The sequence below is a fragment of the Protopterus annectens genome, chromosome 10.part0 (assembly GCF_019279795.1).
Source record: "Protopterus annectens isolate FY-2018-M chromosome 10.part0, PAN1.0, whole genome shotgun sequence".
Classification (NCBI taxonomy): Eukaryota; Metazoa; Chordata; order Ceratodontiformes; family Protopteridae; genus Protopterus; species Protopterus annectens.
The window spans coordinates 1,477,735,683-1,477,759,937 of record NC_056744.1 but is presented as its reverse complement, the minus strand read 5'-3'; the positions used below and the strand labels follow the sequence as shown (position 1 = coordinate 1,477,759,937).

Sequence of the window (24,255 nt, the reverse complement as noted above, 5' to 3'; positions counted from 1 at the left end):
CGCAGAGCCCATGCTGATAGGCTCCTGCGGTTGCGCCACCAGGCAGGTTAGTAGACCTCTCCCTGTAACTGTAAATAAAAAAAATGCCTGACAGCTTGTAAAAGAGTGCAGTGTAGTCAGTTAGTATTAAAAAATGCAAGTAACAGTGTAAGAGAGAATCTGCTAGATGTTCCACCTGTAACGTAATAGCACATAACCTGCAGTAGCCAGTATATTACAGCCACACAAGTTCAGTACAACAGATGTGTGAGTAATATCCCTCTGTTTAAACTGTGAAACCTGACACAAGTGAGACTGTGGGAAAGGATAGTTGTAATCATATAAAACATGTAAAGAAAGCCTAGAATCCTGTACCATCATTAATTGTAAATATAAAAGAAGCGAGAGTGTGTGAAAGAGGTATGGCTCCACCAGAAAGGTTGTATTAACTCCTGAATAAATTATACTGCAGTCAGTAAAGCATGAAATGAAAGAGAGAGGCACAGAAAATAGAAGTGGAGCTGAAATATGTGTGTCCCACAAGTTGGATATGTAGCCGTACCTTAGCAATATGCAAAGAGTTTGTTTGTATGCAATACCAAACATCCACAGTTGTCCAGAGCCATAGAAATGAAAAGTAGCAGAATGCTGTAACTGAACAGAGGCAGATCTGAACATGTATGAATAAAAATGAAATGTATATGAATGTAGCAGTAATATTCCCATCACCAACATGCTTAGGTTTGCACATAGGAAAATGTAGCCAGACTTGTAGGGTGCATATATCTGCAGCTATTAGAAATGTACAGCATATGTATAGGAAATTGCAGTTTGTAATGTAATATTTCTCCACCCCATCCTAAACCCACAAATAATCCATCACGCATGAAATGGGTATGTGTACTTGCAATTAATTTCCATGGACATGTGTCCTGTTGACAATTGTCCTGTTGGTTCATAAATATTTGCACGTATGTTGATGCATGTGCCCTGTTCATACATCCGAACCTGATGGTCTGTTGCCATCAATCAACCCTGCATGCTGTTGGATTGTGTACCGTTGTTGAAATAATGCATGTGTTATGCCTGCTGTTTAATGTTCTGAATATATGGGTGTTTGGTTAATGGGAATACTAATGCATGCTGTTACAACTAATTCTGAATGTTACTGTTTGATACTAATATACACCATCCTAAAATATTACAAAACACAGAACGACAGGGAAGGCGGGCCCCAGCGGACCCACCTCTCCCACCTCAGCTGGCGACTGCACCTGGCACTAGTGCCCAGGCCGGACCCCCCTCCGGTGGCCCTGTGCCACCTGCAGGTGGAAGCACTGCAGAGGATGGGGCTCGTCCCCCCTCTGCAAGCGTGGCTGGAGGAGATCATACACTCACCCTCCGTAGTGTCCGGACTGTGGTGCATAGGGAGATCAGGCACTCTGTGCTTGTGCCCCTATGTCAGCTCGAGGCACGGGTGGCACAACTAACGGGCATGCCTGCTGCCCAGCCTACACAGCCCCCAGCATAGCCCCGTCCTGGGCAGAGAAGGCACAGTGGCAGCTGCCCATGGGTGGGGATGTCAGTTTCACTGTTGCCATCTGTGGGCTCATGGGCTCTAGATATCCCAACATCCGTCCCCATCAAATGTGTATCCCCCCACGTGTCATACACCGCCCCTGTATGCGTCTTGTCTGTCTTGTCTGTTAACCTCCCCTACCTACCTCCCCAACTATACCTACTACCCATACCTGACATACCACTCTCACCTGAAAAAAAAAAAAAGGGCACTCTGTTCCCGCAAAAAAATTACGCCCCATACATAGCTGCCCATTTCACAGACATGTCCACTGGACATGTTAACTGGTAATTAAAATTGGCTATACAACACATTTTGTTGTCCTCACCCCTCTTTCAGGGGTGTAAGGTTCCAAATTTCACACGAAATTACACATGTATGCACAGCTGTTGCTGATAAAGAAATGGGTAGCTATGGGCCTTTCCTACACCCTTCCTGCAAATCCTGAGCTTGTTTTCCTACTGTCCTACCCTCTTAGTGACCCCTTTTTCACCACTTTCCTGTCTCCCCATTTTCATTTCTTTCAAAGAAAATAGTGCGGTTGTGCGCAAGAGTAAGCAATTTTAAGCTGTTGTAAGCAGGCGTGTGCTGGTGTGCGCTTAGCTACGCGTGTGTGCGCGAAGCTAAATGCCAGTGCGCATGCGTGAGCTCCGCGCAAACCAGCTCTAACCCACTTACAACTGCTTAAAAGTGCCTTAGTCACTCTGACAAGGCCTGTAGACTGCTCAAAAGCAAAATAAAATCCCACTGTCAGTCCCGAACCCAGGACCTTGGAAACATTACTCTGCATGACTTACCACTAAGCCATGACTACTATACAAGAGCATTGAGCTACAATAAATATATCATGCAATAGTAGGAATCAATGTAAAGGGAATATAGGATGTGTAGTATACAAAGCATGTCATGAATATTTACTGTCAAATGTAGTGGAATTCTACAATAGTAGTGTGTGAACAGAAACAGCCATGCTAGTTGGCAGCTACTAGGTAATAATGTCACTGTAGCACCTTGCAAGCCACACACATACTCACAGCAGGATAATCACTGCCCCTACCTCACAACCTCATACAGCAAGACATCTGGACTAAGTAATAAGAAATGTTGAGCAAGGCCCACAAACAGGGACACATTCCAAATATTGCCCCTACAAACCTAGACAGTTGAGAGAGTAACAGGTGTTGCATTATTTTTGAGTTTTGGAAGGGTACGAAGTCTGGAACTGTAATGTGTGTTACCATAGTCTGACTTCAGCCCTGAGTGAATTGCCAGAATAAGCTGGTTTATGAGATATGGACTCAAATATGATGCACAAATTTGGACATTCTGCAAATATCTGTACACTTGACAGGTATGACACTGCCATATTTGAATAGTTAATACCCTAGACATAGCAACAGTGACTGAGTTACAGGGATGCCCCACAGACCCCTTGTGAAATGTACAAACAGTAGGCAGAAAGGTGCTACAACACATGCAATGGTGTCTATGAAGTACTGAAAGTTTGCACCACTTGCACACCAGAAATACTCTCTGAGGCCTGCTCAGCAGCATAATCAAATACTCTAATAGATGTCAAGGCCCACACCATGGCCAGACCACACTGCATGCAGTAACACCCTATCAGATATAGCAAGCATTCCAAGGTGGGAATGTACATGGAAAATAGGAAAGCCACAGCAACACACTACAGTCAAGACACCTAGCAGGCAGACAAGGAGTGAATGTAAAGGGCAAATGTTGAAGCGATAGCAACAAATTGCAAGAGCCACTGCTATATACCAGTTATACCACAAGTCCCACAGGAAAGCACACACACCCATATTAACAGTAGTAGTAGTAGTCGTAGGTGTCAGTTTACATACACACTCAGTACAGGAAACAGGATAAATGAATGGAGAAATGTTAATCTACAACACAGCCTGAAATATGAGAGAGATACTAACCTTTACACTCACAGAACAGTGTCCACAGCATACCAGCATGGCACCCGCCCTTACAACCTGAAAGAGCAACGCCTATCTCACATACCTTTTTATAGCACTGTCCTGAAATCACAGTGAGAACTGCAATCAGTACACAACTGGTTGCATGCAATCAGCAAATGCTGGCAAACAATTGGTGCAGAGGCCATCACATGGACATATGCAGATACCTACAAAAGCATCCTGTACTCCCAGTCCACACATGCAATACTTTCATTGCACCGTCTGGAGGCAGACAGAGAGAGAGAGAGAGAGAAAGAAAGAAAAAAAGAAAAAAAAAAAACAAAAACTAAACCTAACAAAAAACAAGTTGAAGCTGTCATCAGTGACAGTATCAAGCTGGACTAGCAGCAGCAGCAGCAGGAACCAATACAAATGGTAACCCAATCAGCTGTGACAAATGTAAAGTAACAATTTCATAGTTTACATACTGTGAACCCTCCATATGTGTTATTCGTCTGTATCTATATGTATGTCTATGTGATAAGTTGTGTGTACATTGTTTTTCCCAAAGGGGATGACTATATATTTCATGCCATTCAGTGTTAGGCCATGATTCTGGCACCAGTTGTCCATTGCAGTGAGGCCTGTCCGTAGGATGTGTGTGTCAGCTGGTGTATCGACTATGGCGCCTAGTTTGCAGTCATCTGGGAACTTTGTCATCCACAACCCTCCCATGTTTGCTTTCACATCTGAGAAGTAAATGCCAAACAAGAGGGGTCCTAGGACAGAGCCCTGTGGAATACCACTTGTGACTGGCTTTGAGTGTGACATGGCTCACGCAATTCTGACTTTATGGATTCTGTTGTTTAACCAGTTTGCAACCCATCATGTGACATATGTATTAACATTTAAGCTGATGAGCTTGTGTATGATGCCTGAGTGGGGTATCATGTTGAAGGCCTTAGACAAGTCCAGGTAGGCTGTATGGACTGCTTTGCCCTCATCAATGGCTGTAGTGACTGTTTTGAAAAAGTCAACCAGGTTCAAAAGGCAGGATCAGCCCTTCACAAAGCCAAACTGGGTGGGATCAAGAGTCTGTAGGTTCGCAATGTTGCTGTATATGAGTTCCATAAAGATTATTTCCATAGCTTTGCAGACCAGGCCAGTTAAGCTTATGGGGCGGTAGTTCCCAGGGTCTGTAGGGGTACCTCCTTTGTAGAGTGGGACCACTGTTGCTGTACGCCAGTGTTCAGGGACATATCCCGTAGTAAGGCTAAGGTTAAATATCATGTTTATATGTGGTTGTAGCACCTATTGGAGTTCACGTAGCACACATTTGGGGATACCATCAGGTCCCATTGATGCTGTGTGTTCTGCTTTGCTGAGGGCGGCTCTCACCTGGACATCTGAGATGGCAGGGAGGTTACATCCAGCTGGGATAAGTATGTCTTCTTTTGGGGGAGAGGGAGGGGGGATATTTGCACTGAACCTGTCTGCCAGAATGTTGCCATTATCTGTGGGTTCAGTGAATTATATGTAGTTGTGTACTAACTCTGAGCATATCTGAGGCTTTCGGTCCATGTGTCTAACAAAACTGAAGAAGGCCTTGTGGTTATCTTTAGTGTCCCTGGCCATTTTTCGCTCAGAGTTGGCCTTGGATGTTGTTATGAGAGAACTTAGCTTTTCACTAGTGCTGATCACAGATGCCTTCCCTTTATGTGAGTTGCTCTAATTTGTCTATGGCTGGGGTCCACCAGACAGAATGCTTACCTTTGAGCATAGGGTCTGGGTTAGAATTGTGTGTGCATGTTCCATGCATTCTTGGGGATGTCCGTGGGAAGCATTTGCAAAGGGGTCAGCATTTTGGGTTGTGGCTTCCACTGGCCCAGTGGGCTGCATGGATACCATCTCAGTCCTAACAAGTGTAAATCCATCTATTCACATATATGTCAAAGTAGTCTACTGTGCTGGTGGTGGTGGTGGGATATGTATAGCCAGGCCGATTAGTTTGTGTCCAGATCACACTAGTGGATGACGTTCCACATACAGTACCTTGTTACGAACCCCCAGAGTGAGGTGGTTCATTGGACCTGTCTCAGTGTGCTGACTGATGGTGCTTGGTACTATGTTGTATGGAATGTGGCAGGTATTGTTGCACAGTTGTCGGCTGAGTACTGATATCAGGCCATGTACATGTGTATCCACAAAGAGACACACACGTGCTACATATGGGAGTAGTATTATATCACTACAGTTGAGTATCATGTATAGTATGTGTGCCATATTTTGCTGTCGTAGTTTGCCGATGTCATAGACAGACGTTGTGGGGACATATTACAGCAGTTCCACAACCACATGTCCATGAGCCAGGGCAATGGTGGATGGTTGTGGCGTCGACGCGGCCGTATGCCAGCAACAGCAGCAGCTGGCAGTCGGCACGGATGACAACAGGCACACGGCTGCCACCATAGTGCCAGCAGCAGCCCCAGCAATGCTGGGTCTGTGCTGTCATCAGACCGCCCCAGGAGACCACGTGCACGTGGCTCTGGACAGTCCCAACAGGGACTTGCATCCAGTCATCGAACACCCGCTTCTGATGACAGTACCCAGTCTGGCTTAGTACCGGATACGGTCCATTGCGCCCCTACCAGGCACAGGTACCGTGTCCGTGGCCACAGACACTGATCTGTATGACCTGGCAGGTGCAGTCTGTGGCTGTCCACAAACTCTGGTATATGGTAGCCATGAGGTGGAACTGTGTGCATGCATACACACATGCGAAATTTTAACACCTAGGGCTACCGCATACACACAAATACTGCATCAACAGTGCACCACCCTGTACTGCTGTCCCTCACCAACACACATACACATACATGTCAATTGGTGTTATCAGTGGCAGACTCAGGCATACCTAGTTCACACCCTGTGCATATGATGAAACTGTGCCACCTCCTGCAATCTCTAACATCAGTGCAGGAACAGGTTAACATGTTGCTGATGCACAGGGTGACTACATAGAAGTGTATTAATAGTATCCTGTTGGTAACAGTACAGTGTGCTGATATGATTGTGTGTATATCCCAGCATGCCTGATGCAGTCATTGTCTGACTGTCTGGAATTGTTATCTACACCCATAGTAAGTACCATAGTGTAACAGCTGCACATTTTTGCATACTGGTGGTAAGGATGTCGACAGATAGCCACATACATAGGTAGCACTGGGGTGAAGGTAATGCAAGTAGTGATACGCAATGATGGACATGTACACTAATGGTGGCATGTTGCCCACAACGACTATGCAATGTGGATGTTTGCGCATGTTGATATGTGTGCAGTACCAATTTAATTTAAATTAAATTAAATGGAAAATAATTCCAGTTTTACCATGGACATCTGAGCTGTGCATTCCTGGGTACATGTTTATAGTGCCTGCATATTTGCACTGTTACCTACTGGAAGTGGTACCCCTTCTTTGTTGTACAATGGATGACTTCGAGCCCTGCTTACTGTAGCTTTGTTTGCATGCATGTTTGCTTGAGGTTCCCTGGAACACTGATTCCACCTGCAATGCAGAGTTGCAGAGCTTCTGTGGATTCCTAGTGACATCTGCATAGCTTACTATGCGTATGTCAATGTCTCACTTGACAGAATGTCACTGTCTGTCCTGTTCGCATGTACGTTGCCTGTGACACATTGCATATGACTTACCTGGCATTTGCCCACGTGTGCAGACATAAATGCCAGCGCTATGAAATCAGAAGCAGTACACCCACACATACTCACCTTCAGTATGTTGTTCCCCATTGGCCCTATGTGTTGGTAATCACCATGGCAATCACACTACTATGATAGCATGTGCAAAGGTAACTTGTGCATCACCTCTATGGTCCAGTTGTGGAATATGTGAGTCATGTGGCAATGTCACAGCTGCCACATGTATGCAGTCAACCCTCTCCCCTGGCCAGGAACGTACAACACATGTGAGAGATGCAACCACCTAGCCAATCTGGGGACTGAGCACTCTGAACCCAGTACTGGCATACCCTGTCAGGTGGCATGACATACTACAGTGACTACAATACCAGTCTGACATAGACCTGCACTGACAGCAATCCAATCACATGTACACACTGGGGCATACTTGGTGCCTCAGAATAGCATCCTGCCTGAGCATCACACACCTCCGCAGCTGGCACACAGGCATACGTTAAGTCAGAACAGAGCACATGCCACACATGGCATACACATCCTGTGTGCCAAACACTCACAGCCTGTAGGGCTACACAACACACCTGCTACAGATGTGTGAGGTACCTCTCTTGGCCAGTGCAGTGGGGTCCCTCTCAACAGGCTGTACAAGGTGAAGGTCACAGTGATATGCCCATGGGGCACTGTGGTCCACCACATAACACATGCATACAGGTCAGTCAGAGGCATGGACACATATGACTCAGTCATTGTCCATGCCACTATGGATGACCTGTAACGTACCTCCCTGGATTACATGCTAGGGAACATAGAACGGCTCTCTCAGCATGTGGCATGGGCTGGTATGAGCCTGACCTTGGTTGCCATCATACCCTCATCAGGTATGTTACCACAATATGTAGGAAGGGTGTTCCATGTCTACATTTTTCCCAATCTCCAATGTCATTCATAGGGTATCCAATGCCTGTCAGCATGTGCTTACAGACTAGGAAAGCCACAATGATTTGCGGGGGCAGCTTGCATGTGTCACCTGTGGGCCATTGAATATTGGCGAAGCCTCTTGATACACACATAGTGCCTTTTGATGCAGGGCTCAGATTACATAGCCACCTCCGTGGGTATCACACGGTAAAGGACACTAACAGTAATGCTACACAACACCAGCAGTGTACACCGCAAAATGCATGCACTGGACACTGTCCTCAGCACGGTGAACTACAATATCTATGCAGTAACAGATTCTTGATTCAAGGCTCACAGGTGCAAACCCTCACTGCCAGGTTATACCTCATACCATGCCTGTCGTCCCCTACACATGCACCACACATGAACAAGGGGGAGGTATATCAAGGCACCACAGATACACACACCTCCAGGTTGTTGGCACAGCACAAAGCATCTGGGCCTATCCATGTGCAGCTAACAGTGTGTTGGGCTGCCTTCTGGTTCATAGCCTGGCACACACAACCCTCCCATACACAGGTAACCCACCTGTCCTCTCTGACAGCACTGGGTATATGACAGTCTCTACATATATCTTTATATGGCTGGACTGCATCCAGCTGAACATTGTGTGTGAGCATTACTGTAGCTACAACACACTAGCTGAAAGGTTCCTAGCATGTAGTCACTGAATTGCAGTGGAACAACATGTTACCACTCCCACAACAGGTGGGAACATGCAGCACCTATTCATCGACTACATTTAGACTATATGGCCCAGACCAGATGTGTAACCCCAGCTGTTAGGATGATACCATATACAACTCACACTGTATATACACATACCGCATGCAGCCCCTGCACAGTAAGACACAGTCATAATGTTATGCAGTGCAAATACCATTTATTCACTTGAGGCACGTGTCAGACATGGGAACTATTGAAGGTCATAGGTATATATGTGTATGTGGCACACACATGCATCATGTGTGCATTGCCATTACTGGTTTAAGCAATGTCATGCATTGCTATGATCAACAACCTACACATGGGCATTTTGTGTCACACAAACACACGTGGCATTTGTGGGTTTCCTAAACATATCTAACTGTGCTCTGACAGTAGTAAGAGACCCAGTAGCGGAGCGCACTATTTGCATTACTGGGCGATTTGCCCTGTTCGGCTGTACTTATAGTGTGGTGACATCACCTGTGTTTACTGGGGGAATATGCGGCATCTGGTCTATTGTAGTAGCTGCCAAAAGGAACTGTTTTCTCACACTTGCAATTACACTCTCTCTACTACTACTACTACTACTACACCCACACACACTGGCAGGATTCAAACTCCTACTGAACTATGTTATGACACTTGAGAAAGACGCATTAGCAGAGCGCGCTATTCAAATTACTTGGAGGCTCCCCTTCTCCGGCTGTACTTATAGGGTGCTGACATCATCAGTGTTTGGAAAGGGGAATGTGCATCCTGTAGTGTGTTCTCCTAATTGCCAAAAAGCCCATTGTTTTCAAACAGAACTGTACACACACAAACTCTCCTCATCCAAACACACTTGCTATTCGTAGGATTCAAACCCCTACCTAACTATGTTATGACACTTGAGAGGAACGCATTAGCAAAGCACGCTATTTGAATTATTGGGGGGTTCCCTTTCTCCGGCTGTACTTATAGGGTGCTGACATCATCAGTGTTTGGAAAGGGGAATGTGCATCCTGTAGTGTGTTCTCCTAATTGCCAAAAGGCACATTATTTTCATACAGAAATGCACACCCACAAACTCCCCTCATCCAAACACACACACTTGCAGGATTCAAATCCCTACCTAACTATGCTATGACACTTGAGAGAGACACATTAGCAGAGCGCGCTATTCGAATTACTGGGAGGTTCCCCTTCTCTGGCTGTACTTATAGGGTGCTGACATCATCAGTGTTTGGAAAGGGGAATGTGCATCCTGTAGTGTGTTCTCCTAATTGCCAAAAGGCACATTGCTTTCATACAGAATTGCAGACACATGAACACCCCTCATCCAAACACACACACTTGCCATTTTCAAAATTCAAACCCCTACCTAACTATGTTATGACACTTGTAAGAGACGTATTAGCAGAGCGCGCTATTTGCATTACTGTGAAATCTGTCCTCTTCTGCTGTACTTAAAGGACGCTGACATCATCTCTGTTTACAGATTGCAATATGCAGCAGCTGGTGTGTTGTACTGGTTGCCAAAAGGGACAGCTCTCTCACACACACTTGCAGGATTCAAACCCCTACCTAACTATGTCATGACACTAGTACAAGACGCAGTAGCAGAGCACGCTATTTGCATTACTGGGAGATCTGCACTCTTCTGCTGTACTTATAGGGTGCTGACATCATCTGTGTTTAGAGGGGGAATATGCAGAAACTGGTGTGTTGTAGTAATTCCCAACAGGGACAGTTCTCTCACACGTATAATTGCACACACCATGCAAGTATCTGTTGCTCTGGAAGTGCTTGTGGTACGTTATTGCCATAGCTTTCCCTATCTCTATGAATGACTTGTGTACTGTGGCAGCTGTATGCATGTGAGTGGGATCCAGTACTGTACTTATGTCTCTGTTGTGATTTCACTGTGTGCAGTGGACAGATATCTGTATTGTGGGATTTCCTGTATTAACACAAACACATGCCAGATATGTGTGTTCAACAGCTGAACTGTGAGATGGCCTATGTGTGTGAGCATGCCCAGTTCACAGTTGATGTGGCTTCCTGACTGACACGTCTCATTTATCTAAGTGTGTGAGCATGCCCAGTTTGTACTTTCCAGAAGTCTTAACCTCAAGATGCACACACTCGAAGCTCTCCTCAGTATGGAGATCATCGATATCTGTGCAGTGACAGAAACCTGGTTCAAGGCTCCTGAGAGCACCCCTGCACTACCAGGCTATACCTCGTATCATGCTTTTGACCCCAAAACCCGGGCCAAACAACAAAGGGAGGGGGAGTGTCCATATTCATGAAGGACACCCACACCTCCAGGTTAGTTGCACCACATCATGCATCGGAGACCATACAGGTGCAACTAACCATAGGCAAAACTGCTATACAACTGGCAGCATGTTACAGACCACCCTCACAATCTCAGGAACCCCATTCATCCTTCCTGAAGACACTGGAGGATATCAATGTATCACCAGATACCATCATACTGGGAAATTTCAACTACCCTAACATAGATTGGTTGCATTATTCTAGCCCTAACACCCTGGCCCAGAGGTTCCTGGAATTCATAAATTCCAATGCACTGGAACAGCTAGTCACATCTCCCACTAGGGGAGGCAATTTACTAGACCTGATCATCACAAACATGGGGACAGAATGCTCCACACCAGAAGTATACCCCTCACTAGTGAGATCTGACCACAAACTAATCACCCTGGATATACATATCCCACCTACACACACAGCACAAAAGACTATAGTGAAAAACTTCTCAAAAGCCGACTTCACTCTTCTTAAGACTGAGATGGTATCCTTTAAGCCCACTGTGCCAGTGGAAACCACATCCCACAATGCTGAATCCTTCACAAATGCATTATATGGACATCTTCAAGAATGCATGGATCATGCAATCACAAATAAATCTAAGACTCTCTCCACCAAGGGCAAGCATCCTGTCTGGTGGACCTCAGCCATGAATAAATTGTATAACAAAAGAAAGAAGCTACTGCATGACAGAACAAAATCCCATAAAGGGTAGGCATCTCTGATCAACACTAGCAGTAAGCTACATTCCCTCATAACAACATCCAAGGCCAACTTTGAGAGACAAATCACTAAGGACACTAAAGATAACCACAAGGCCTTCTTCAGCTATGTTCAAAACCTGGGCGTAAACCCTCAGATATGCTCACAGTTAGTTCACAATGACACAAAATACACTGAACCCACAGATATTGCCAACTTTCTGGCTGACAGGTTCAGTGCAAATTTCTCACCTCCCTCACCCCCAAAAGATGAAATACTTATCCCAGCTGAATGTAATCTCCCTGTCATCTCGGATGTCCAGGTGAGAGCAGCACTCAGCAAAGCTAAGAACACAGCATCAATGGGACCTGACGGTATCCCGGGTTGCGTGCTATGTGAACTCCAAGAGGAGCTTAACCCGCACGTAACAATGCTATTTAACCTTAGCCTTACTACAGGATATGTACCTGAACAGTGGCGTACAGCAACAGTGGCCCTACTCCACAAAAGAGGTACCTCTACAAACCCTGGGAACTACCACCCCATAAGCTTAACCAGCCTGGTCTGCAAAGCTATGGAAAGAATCATTATGGAACTCATAAACAGAGACATTGGGTACCTACAGACACTTGATCCCACCCAGTTCGGCTTTGTAAAGGGCAGATCCTGCCTTTTGAACCTGGTTGATTTTTCAAAACAGTCACTAGCACCATTGATGAGGGCAAAGCAGTCCATACAGCCTACCTGGACTTAGCTAAGGCCTTTGAAACAATACCCCATTCAGGCATCATAGATAAGCTCAGCAGCTTAAATGTAAACCCATATGTCACTAGATGGGTTGCAAACTGGCTAAAGGACAGAACACATAAAGTCAGAATCACTGGAGCCATGTCAGACTCACAGCCAGTCACAAGTGGTGTCCCACGGGGCTCTGTCCTGGGACCCCTCTTGTTCGGCATTTATTTCTCAGATGTTAAAGCAAACATGGGAGGGTTGTGGCTGATGAAGTTCGCAGATGACTGAAAACTAGGCGCCATAGTCGATATACCAGCTGACACATGCATCCTACAGAATGGCCTCACAGAAACGGACAACTGGTGCCGGAGTCATGGCCTTAAACTACATACCAATGAATGTATAGTCATCCCCTTTGGGTAAAGCAGGGTACCCACAGATTATCACATAGACAGTAACCCACTGAGTACGGACAAAGTACTCAGAGACCTGGGGACTCATGTCAACAGCGACCTCTCATTTGACACCCACGTTGCCAAAGTGGTTAGAAAGTCATTCTACCTTGCCCACCTTATCATGGAGGAATTCACATCCAGATCAAAGGAGGTCAGTGTACCTCTATACTCCTCCCTTATCAGACCCATGATTGGGTACAATGCCCCATTTGGTATGTACCTCACCCACCACCTGCAGCAGCTGGAGAGACCACAACAGTACCTCACCAAGAGGATAAAGGGTCTCCAACATATGTCTTATTCTGCTAGACTATAGAAACTCCAGCTCTATTCAGTAGCATACCGCCTGCTCAGAGGTGACCTGTGCCTGCCGTACAAAGCCATGTCCAATCAGGATCTGATGGACATGCTCCACCTCAACAGATCCAAATCCATCAGAACCACAACAGCCAAACACTTAAACCTAGGCACAAGTATGAATAGAACATGCTGGAGGAATAGGTTCATAACCCAGAGGTTTCCCATGCTCTGGATCATAATCCCAGTTCATGTTGGGCTGAGCCCCTCACTGACACTCTTCAATAGACACCTTGATGAGTGGATGGGAGATTGTAGGTTTACCCTGGGGGTCACCTCTGTGTCACTACTAGACAGGGGCACAGTAAACTAATTCATTTATGTAAGGGGATCTTCACTGTGTCACTACTAGACAGAGGCACAGTAATCTAAATCTATTCTGTACCACTACATGGGGTGGCGAAAGCCATATCACTATGGCTAGGCTTACAAATGCCCCAGGGCAGATAGCCTAGTACTTAACTATGTAACTATGAACTATGGATGGGGGATTGTAGGTTTGTCCCACGGATTACTCCCATGTCACTATTAGACAGAGGCACAGTAAACTATACCTGGAACCTATCTGTTGGGATCTGTGGTCAACCACATTTGTGTTTGTGTATGGACCTCATCTACATTTCACATGTACAGTTCAGTGTTGGACATCAGGTTGCGTTCTTATTGACCAACTACATTGTCTGTGAACCTAACAGGCATTATGCTGTGCCTGCAGGTTTGCCTTGGGATAGTTTGCATACAATTGTCAACATCCTGTTTGACTGGCCAAGCTTTGTTACTGCATACTGTACTAGTTCAGTACTTTCACAGAGAACTGGTAGCATCAGGGTGATCTTATGAGCCTTGACCCAGGTTTCTGTTACAGGTCAGATATTACCATTCTCCATGCTGGGGTGTGATTGATCTGCATGCATCTTTGTTGGTCTGCATGGATGTTTGTGTTTCCAGCCTTGCCTATTCAAGGCACTGTGGGGGTGACAACAGCCTTTGCCAGTATCCACACAGCCAGGTGTGCTGGGTGAGTGCCATCCCTGGCAGGTGGTGCATTCCGTCTTGGCCAGCATGTCATCCCAGGCTATCAGACATTTGTTTTCCTGTGACTTGCAGACATACTTCTGCCAATTATTGTACTTGATCTTGTTGTCGTCATGGTGTGGCATCATGCCTGGTGTGGGTGGGATGTTGGCAGGGTCGTCATGTTTGCATATACTAGATGGTGTTACATGGCTTAACACATGGCAATCTTGCCTCAGGTGGTGCTGCAGGGCTGACTATGTCAGATGAAAATACTACACTCCCTGTACATGTTTGACTGCAGGTTGTGTCATGTTAGGCATCCCTTTTACTATATGAATGAGTCGGAAAGGGGTATCATTCCCAGGGTTCCTACTGTGCCAGTGTATGTGCTATGTGTTGCCTCTTTGCCAAGGCCAGGGCATACTGGGTACACCTCCTTCTGCCTACTGGGGCAGGCTCAGGTTGTTCCTCCTCCGAGTCATGCTCTGCCTGTGGTGGCCTTGGCAATGGTGGGGGGCTGCTTGGGCCACCCCTATGATGGTCCTGCTGCAGCTGTTTTCACAGAATTATGTTATGTAGCATCGCACATACCATGACAATTTGGGTACATGTAGTTGGTGTGTACTGCAAGGCTCCACCAGATGTTTCCAGACACCGGAAGCGTGACTTGAGCAACCCAAACACATGCTCTATTACATTTCGTGTTTGTGCGTGTGCCTCATTATGGCGTTCTTGTTCGGGTGTGTGTGCATTTCTGATGGGTGCCATCAGCCACGGCTCCAGTGCGTATCCAGCATCCCCCACTAAATGAACATGTGGGATGTCCCCATTGGCAAATGTCTGGTACAGCTGCGTCAGATGCCAGATATGGGAATCATGGTAGCTTCCAGGGCAGCCAGCACACACATTGGTTATTACGCCCTGGGCATCACACACAACCTGGCAGTTGATGGAGGGGAAGCCCTTGCGGTTAATGTAGACCTTACCCCGCTCACCGGCTGGTGCCTTGATGCGTATATGCGTGCAGTCTATTGCACCCACTACCTCAGGGTATTCCGATATTTGCTGGAAGAGACGCATATTGCTGGCCAATGCCTCACAGGAATTGGGGAAATATACATGGTCTCCAACATGTGCTGACATGGCATCCAGGAACTGGTGCAGTACCCTGGATGCTGATGCCTGTGAGATCCCCATCATATCACCAGTTGGTCTCTGGAAGGTACCTGTTGCTAGTATTCTTAGGCCAACACATACCTTGGTTTCCACTGGGATGGGTTCCCCTCTGTTGGTTCTGTGTGTGAGGCGTGGCCTGCACAGCTCGACAATTTGCTGGAGGAGGTCTCTGTCCACTCTATAGCGCTCCACTATCTCCAGCTCATGTAACCCCTGGTAGGTGACTCTGGGCCTGTACACTCTTCTCCATTTCCTCACTGTGGGTTGTCTGGCAGCATTTGCATTGTCACCACCCTCAGCAAGTTGCCTATGTCTCCTTATGACAGCTATGGCAGCCCCTAGCATTTTTGGTCTGAGTGAAGCTTTTTCAGTTTTCACTTCCAATAGCTTACTCATGTGTTGCAGTGTCTCTTGAGAGAAACATACTGCACTGCTGTTTGCAGAGTTATAAGTGCTGGGCTGGGCTAGGATTCTGCCTGCGTAATTGCCTGCTGCTAATTGTTTTCACCTGCTAGCTCCTGCAGTATTCCCTGCTAGCTTCCTACTATTTCTGTTGCTTCCTTTTTCCTTTCTGTTTCCTCAGGGGGGAGCAACGCGCAAATCAGCAAAAACACGCTCACAGTAGCTTACACATGCACACACATGCTTACACGGTCTAGAATCTGCTTATTCGGGTTAAAACGCACGCACACCAGCGCAAACAGTCTTAGGAGTCTGCCAACAGGCTCCCACATGCGCACTCTGCCTTACACGTGCGCGCTACCGCTTACATGCACGCACACTGCCCTCCTCGCGCCTCCTGGCGCACACACGCAAGCATGCACGCCCAGCAAGAAACTTTGGTGTAGGCAACAGTGTACACCTTCCATTTCTTGACTTTCCCATGCTTATCTTGTGGCACGCCTCTTTCCATGATGTGTGTCTGACACCTGTCACATTACACTGTCCTCCAATACACTGCATTTCTTTCTGACATTCCCCCCTGTGATGTCACCTATGTCTTACTCTGTTCCTCCCCCTTATGTAACTCTTACACTACTCGGAATGTGCTCATTTGCTATGTGACAGTGGGATTCAGTATCCTAACACTCATTTACATAGGATTGCCTACTAATGCTTAGTTACCTGTTTTACACTTGGCTTCCCCCCTTAGCAACCACTACACGGTGGCCATCTTCTTTTAGGTCTCCTGGTCCCTGCATTATAAATCCATGTATTGCATAAAACCCACATTTGTGAGTTTATAACCTTCATTTTAGGTTTTGTAATAGCGTATCCGATTGCGCTGGGTTTAAAAAATATATATATTTTCTTATATTTGCATCAGGGTACCTTGCCAATGGCCACATATTTGGCCATTGGCATGCTGCCTGACTCATATGCACCCTTTATTTGGCGCTGACATGGCTCCATTGTGTTTTTTGCAGAAACGTACTCAGTTGTCAACTGAGTACATTTCTTCAGCTAACACGTCTCTTACACGGGCTGGTTTCTGCTTATCTACCTCATTTGCATGCCTTTCAGCTGCAAGTGAGGTATTTAGCATATCCATGCCCAGTCCATGTAAGAGATGTTTTAGCTGGTCTCTTACATGGAGTTTAGGGCTGTTCCTGGATCGCAAGGCTTGCATGGAGTCTTACACGTCTCTTACACTCCGTGCAAGCCTTCGTGAATCCTGCCCTATGTCATTTAAGGATGAGGAACATAAACATACAGTGCCATGATATCTGTTAGTCACTGTGTCATTTAAGGATGGAGAATATGAACATACAGTGCCACGATATAAGTCACTATGTCATTTAAGGATGGGGAACATGAACATACCATGGTATCTGTTTTTCACTATGTCATTTAAGGATGGGGAACATGAACATATGGGTCTATATTAGATTACCGAAGTTTCAGAACTTCGAACACCATATGGTCGACACCATATGATCGAAATTCTGAAACTTCAAAAATCTAAAAAAAAAAAAAAAAAAGTAACTGCTTTAGGCACGGGGACAAGCCCCCTGCACCCCAGATGGGGGTTGTGCCCCTCACCCGCTACTTAAATATACCAACTCTGAGATAGCACTTTAATGGAGAATGGTGTGGAAAGGGAAGATTTCCCTTTCCTATGCTGTAGCGTGATCTCGGAGTTGGTATATTTAAGTCGCGGAGGGTGTGCAGTTGAGCTTGCCCCCTGCTAATACACTTTTAATTTACATTCCTTTGTTTTTTTGTTTTGTTTTTTTTTTAGCTTTTCAAAGTTTCAGAACTTTGATCATATGGTGTCGACTATGTGGTGTTCGAAGTTCTGAAACTTCGATAATCTAATATAGACCTGAGCATACAGTACCATGGTATCTGTTATTCACTGTGTCATTTAAGGATGTTGAACATGAACATACAGTATCATGAAATCTGTTATTCACTAAGTCATTTATGGATGAGGAACATGAACATAAAGTACCATGGTATCTGTTATTCACTATGTCATTTAATGATGAGGAACATGAACATACAGTACCATGGTATCTGTTAGTCACTATGTCAATGATGTGGAACAAGAACATACAGTACCATGGTATATGTTATTCACTATGTCATTTAAGGATGGGGAACATGAACATGCAGTACCATGGTATCTGTTACTCACTTTGTCATGTAAGGATGGGGAACATGAACATACAGTACCATGGCATCTGTTATTCACTATGTCATTTAAGGATGGTGAACATAAACATACAGTACCATGATATCTGTTATTCACTATGTCATTTAAGGATGGGGAACATGAACTTGCAGTACCATGGTATTTGTTATTCACTGTGTCATTTAAGGATGGGGAACATGAACATACAATACCATGGTATCTGTTATTCACTATGTCATTTAAGGATGGGAAACATAGACATACAGTACCATGGTATTTGTTATTCACTGTGTCATTTAAAGATGGGGAACATGAACATACTGTACCATTGTATCTGTTATTCACTATGTCATTTAAGGACTATTATTCACTGTGTCATTTAAGGATATGGAACATGAGCATACAGTACCATGATATCTTATTCACTGTGTCATTTAAGGATGTGGAACATGAACATACAGTACCATGGTATCTGTTATTCACTATGTCATTTAAGCATTGGGAGATTCCTCAAGATTGGAGACATGCACTTGTTAAACCCATCTTCATGGGGAAGGGGAACTGGAGAATCTGAGTCACGTAGACCCATAAGTTTACTTTCTTGTTATGGAAAAATAATGAAGGTTATTTGGATAAATTATTGTCAGAACTGGAAAAGTTGGGACTTGAAACTATATCAACATGCATATGTTCAAAATGGATCCATTACCACTGTAGCATGATGTTTAATATTATAATGACAGCTATAAATTAAAAAGTGCATTGTGATTTCATTTATATAGACTTCATAGATGAATTTAATCACATTAGTAATTTATTCACATGTATAACAAACACCTGGGTGGATATAAATGCTTATTGTACATTGCAAACTGTTGTTTCTATAGTTCTGCTGTCTACAACCTTATTCCTCTTTGCATTTATTGATACACCAATCAAATACTATCTCACACCATCACATAACTGGTGTATATGTTTACTTTTCACTTGCCCTCTTTCTTATTTCATGTGCATATCACTTCCATTACCAGCTATTAGAGCTATGTCGTAAGATGTGTACACTAAATTGTTTGCATAGACTGCAGTAGTTATATTGAATAATTTTACTACTGTTGTAATGCTGTACATTTTGATATGGTTGTCTTTCTCTTTTCAAACCTCAGCTATATATGTATGTATGTTACTTTATATTGTATTCAAAATTGGTACCTGTGTTGTGTTTCTGTGTCTATTAATTTGTTAACATTATGCTTTCCTTCCCAGGCCTCAGCTGAAAATGGGCTATTAGGTCCAGTAAGCTGTCCTGGTTAATAAATGAAAATAAATAAATACAAAGAATGACTTACTTTTTGTGTGAAATTCCAGCTTCTATGATAAACTTAGTGTTAGCCTAAAATAATTCTTTACAATAGTGTGCACATCTTGGAACTATAAAGGTATCACAGTTATTGTTTATAGACAAACCCCGGGATTCATGAACCTTGCGCCAGGCGCACGCATAGCGTAGGCGTTACAACACCAAATATGGCCGCCGAGCGATTCAGGTACGATCCAATTCCACGTGCACTACCAGCGTCGCGGTTTGCCGCCTCCGGCGAGGTATGTTAAACACCCCATGTGCGGTGTCGCACCATGCAAATGAAGGCATATAGTGATCCACGGTGGCAGACGTAGCATAAGACGGCAATGTAAACCAAAAACGGTTTACATTTACCCAAACATGACATAGGAGTAACGGAAGGCTGTCAACTTCAGGTATCACACTGTTGCCACATGCCAATGGCGAAAGACACAGAGAATGTCAAAAGAAAACATGCACAACATGTAAATAATGACATAAATGGTATGTCCACAGAAACTCACAGCAGAACCCCAGGACATGTCCGCGGAAGGTGCTAAACAATGAAATAATATGACAATGTCATAAAAGAGCAGTGTAATACACATCAGCTTCACAGCCACAATACACCATGGTATGCATGGAAAGCCACATACACGGTGCAAGGGTTGCCAAGGAGTCGCGGCAGTGTTCGGCGCGGTAACTATGAATTAGTAGTCAATGTCATGCAAATGAGGCAGATAATACTGAATCGCTAAACCCCCGCCGGCGTAAGGCTGTACCAAACGGCGCAGCGGTAATACACCGAGAAGTGGCTCCGAGGGAATACATGTCACCTGCAGAGGGGTGTGCCACTGTAGGAGGAAGCATATTGGAGCACAGCAAACATGGGCTGTACATTGCACATCACAGCAGCAGGACCGACGTGTGGGGAAATAGTTGAGGTGAGAGCACACAATGCGCGCAGAGATGCATGTGCACGAGGATGACTAAGTTCCCTTAACCCAGTCATGTGACGCCCGCCCCGCCAACAACAACGGATACAGGAAGGTGATGCTGACAATATGAGGAAATGCGGAAGCAGTGTAATTGGGGAAGTAATGAGCAATCAACAGTAATCAACCCACGAAGGCCAATTGGCGGCAGCTGACAACTCTGCATGCAGAAGCATGCAAAATGGGATAGGGGAGGCATATGAATGCAAAGAAAGTAGGGGAGGTAGCAGATTGCAAAGAGTGAAGAACTGACACAGCAGAGCCAAGTAGACAGGCAGCATAATGGCGGCGGCAGACAAAACGCACGATATGCCATGTCCCAGAAACTACACATGACAGGGCTCTGCAGGATGCAAGCCAGGAAATAGTAGGCGCAACGTGCAGAAACAGTAAGGTAAGGTTGAAAGCTAATCCAATGCAGACAAGAGTAATGCAACACCAAAGGCAACAGCATTGCAGTGCCAACGGTAAAACACGGAAGATAATCCCCAGATACGGCTGCACAGACACACCCTATGACATCACCGGGTGTACAGCACAACAGTATAAAGTGTGAATGCACACATCACACAGCCGTGTTTTCCCAAATGCCGCACTATAGGTGTAAACACATGGGGAACTTTTAAAATGTACATGTTGGGTGCCGCCGTGGCCGTGATCCATCAGCATGTGTTAGAGACAGACGGAGTAGCGGAGCAGGGTGCCGACAACTACCGTAGGCCTCAGAGGAGAAGGAGAGTGTTCAGACCAAGGGTAACCTACCAGGGGCTACAAGATTTGGAGATAGTAGAGCGTTTCAGGGTGGATAGGGACACATTACAGCAAATAGTGCCGGCCACGCCTGAGAACAAGAAACAACAGAGGGGAACCCATCCCAGTGGACACAAAGGTATGTGTAAGCTTGCGAATACTGGCCACAGGTACCTTTCAAAGGCCAACTGGGGATATAATGGGTATCTCACAGGCATCAGCATCCAGGGTACTACACCAGTTTCTGGATGCCATGTTACCACATGCCAATGAGCATATATACTTCCCCAGATCTCAGGAGGTGTTGGCTAGCAATATGCACCACTTCCACCATGTGGCACAATACCCGGAGGTACTGGGTGCGATAGACTGTACGCACATACAAATCAAGTCACCACCTGGGGAGCAGGGTAGACACTACATAAACCGCAATGGATTCCCCTCCATCAATTGCCAGGTCGTGTGCAATGCGCAGGGCATTATCATGGATGTGTGTGCTGGCAGCCCTGGAAGCTACCACGACTCCCATATCTGGCATGCCTCACAGCTGTACCAGGTATTCGCCAGGGGGGACATCCCACAAGGCCACCTTGTGGGGGATGCTGGCTATGCACTGGAGCCGTGGATGATGACTCCCATCAGAAATGCACACACACACACATGCAAGAACGCCATAATGAGGCACACGCACAAACCAGAATAATCATAGAGCATGTGTTTGGGATGCTGAAATCACAGTTCCGGTGCTTGGATACATCCGGTGGAGACTTGCAGTACTCTCCAGGCACATGCGCCCACATATTCATAGTATGTGCCATGCTACATAATATGATCCTGCGGAAGCAGCTGCTGCAGGGACATAATGGTGAAGGGCCACCAAGCCCACCACAACTGCCAAGGCCAGTCCAGACACAGAGGGTTCAGGACCATGAACACACTGTGCCAGCCCCAGTAGGCAGACGGAGGCATACCCAATATGCCTATGCCCTGGCAAAGAGGGAACGTATAGCACATACTCTGACAGCGTAGGCCCCATGGGCTGACACCTCCCTACCTGCACACACAGAGAAATGGACGGCACACAAACATGGCCACCCGTAAAGTGTACCGTATGGGTGGCCCCATGTGTGACTCCAACATAGGCAGCACCCAAACACTGCACACCCAACAGCCAGCGGAGCATGGAACACCAACACCTGAACCATACGCGGGTCCTACAGCAGACGGCGTTGCTGTATGCTGCCACGTTCGCCGCAAGGTGTATACATATAGACATGTAGATATGTGCATATACAGATATGGAGATAGATATAATTACACACATAGAAATATATGTACACATATACATATAAGTACAACAGGGAAGACAGGGAATCAGAGGGATGTAAGGTGACAGAGAAGTAACACGCGATATCTGTACATAGTAAACATAGTGAAAGACAACTTGAGCATCTGGGAGGTTTAACAGAAGAGGAAACCGACACCCATGGAAAGGTCAACATACCGAAATGCCTAACCGCGAGTCGGGATGATTGCCAGGCCACAGTACAGTAACAGTACATGTGTGGGTAATACTATGATAATATGAGGGAGAGGTAGACACGGCCGCCGGTGATGCGGGCCACGCAGGTACTGTGTGCAACCGTCCCTGTGACTGCCGCAGTATGTGTATGTGTGCGGTGAGGGTGCCGTGTGTCTCGCTGTGCGAGTGTAATGTGTGTGCCACTGTAAAATGTGTATGTTGGTGCCATGTGACAGGCGGAGTGGAATAACATGTGTAGGCATACAGTATAGTAACCTCAGGCGTATGTATAGCAGTACTCCCAAAGTAGTACTGCGAGCCCCTCCCTGGCTAGGCGTGTGGCGACGTATAACGATGCAAAGTGAAAATGTCCCAGAATGTACCACAGGAATATACCACACATGAAATGGAAAGGACGTATGTACAAACCATGACCGTATGTATGACACCGACATGCTAATTGCAAAACGATACGTCTGAAAAGTTACACAGCAATAGGCATGTACCGCGGAAATACGCATGTGCTACCCCGGTACTGATCGTGGCCACGTATCGGCCCGTAAACACCGCTGTGTGTTCTACAAGTGTCAAACAAGCAATCGCCACCCGAATAGGTGGCAACCACTAGCAAACAGGCCATCCCAAGTACAGGACCACAATGACTGTAAATATCCGGGACAGAAAGACAAGGGATAGTCGTCACGTACAAACAACCGAAGATATACCACCGATGTGATGGAGGAATACATGCAGGAAGCACACACGCAGGCAATACCAACACCACATGACAACAACACAACCTACACTCCCAGAACAACAGACAAGTAACTGTCAACTCCCCAGGCAGGGATGGAGCACACAGACAAGCATACCGGGTATGTAGAGATGCAAGGCCCACAACCCGTATCCATCACCTACAACCCCCGATATTCCCCATCGCACATATCAAAGGGATGCAAGCCGTAATAGCAGTACAAACATACAGGCAGTCAATGACAGCTGCATAACCGCAACATCTCGTGTGGGAAACACTAACAACAGCGGATGCATACCTGCATCCGTTGTTTAAAGGAATACAACAGCTATGTTACACAAAACGCCATCAACAGACGCCGTCAGGACAGGGACACCCACATGTCGAACATAATACCATACCCAACACACACAATCCACGGCTAACACCACTGCGAAATGTACCTGATGCCACACATAGCGGCTGCAGTTACACATAACATAACACAATACAGACCATCTCCATGAAGGTAGGGCAAATAGCCAACGCCCAGGTGAGGAATGCAACCATGCCCAGTTACAACGCGTAATGTACGAATGGAGTAGATGCACAGGTGATATGCGCACAAGTACACACTGAGGAACAGCTATT

The 24,255-nt window shown here is 45.8% G+C and overlaps 1 protein-coding gene across 1 annotated transcript in view; it reads left to right on the top strand.

Annotated features, from left to right (window-relative positions):
* The window catches only part of LOC122813667 (zinc-binding protein A33-like), a 394,493-nt gene that overhangs the window by 83,609 nt on the left and 286,629 nt on the right, over nucleotides 1-24,255 (top strand). The gene's annotated exons all lie outside the window — the stretch shown is intronic.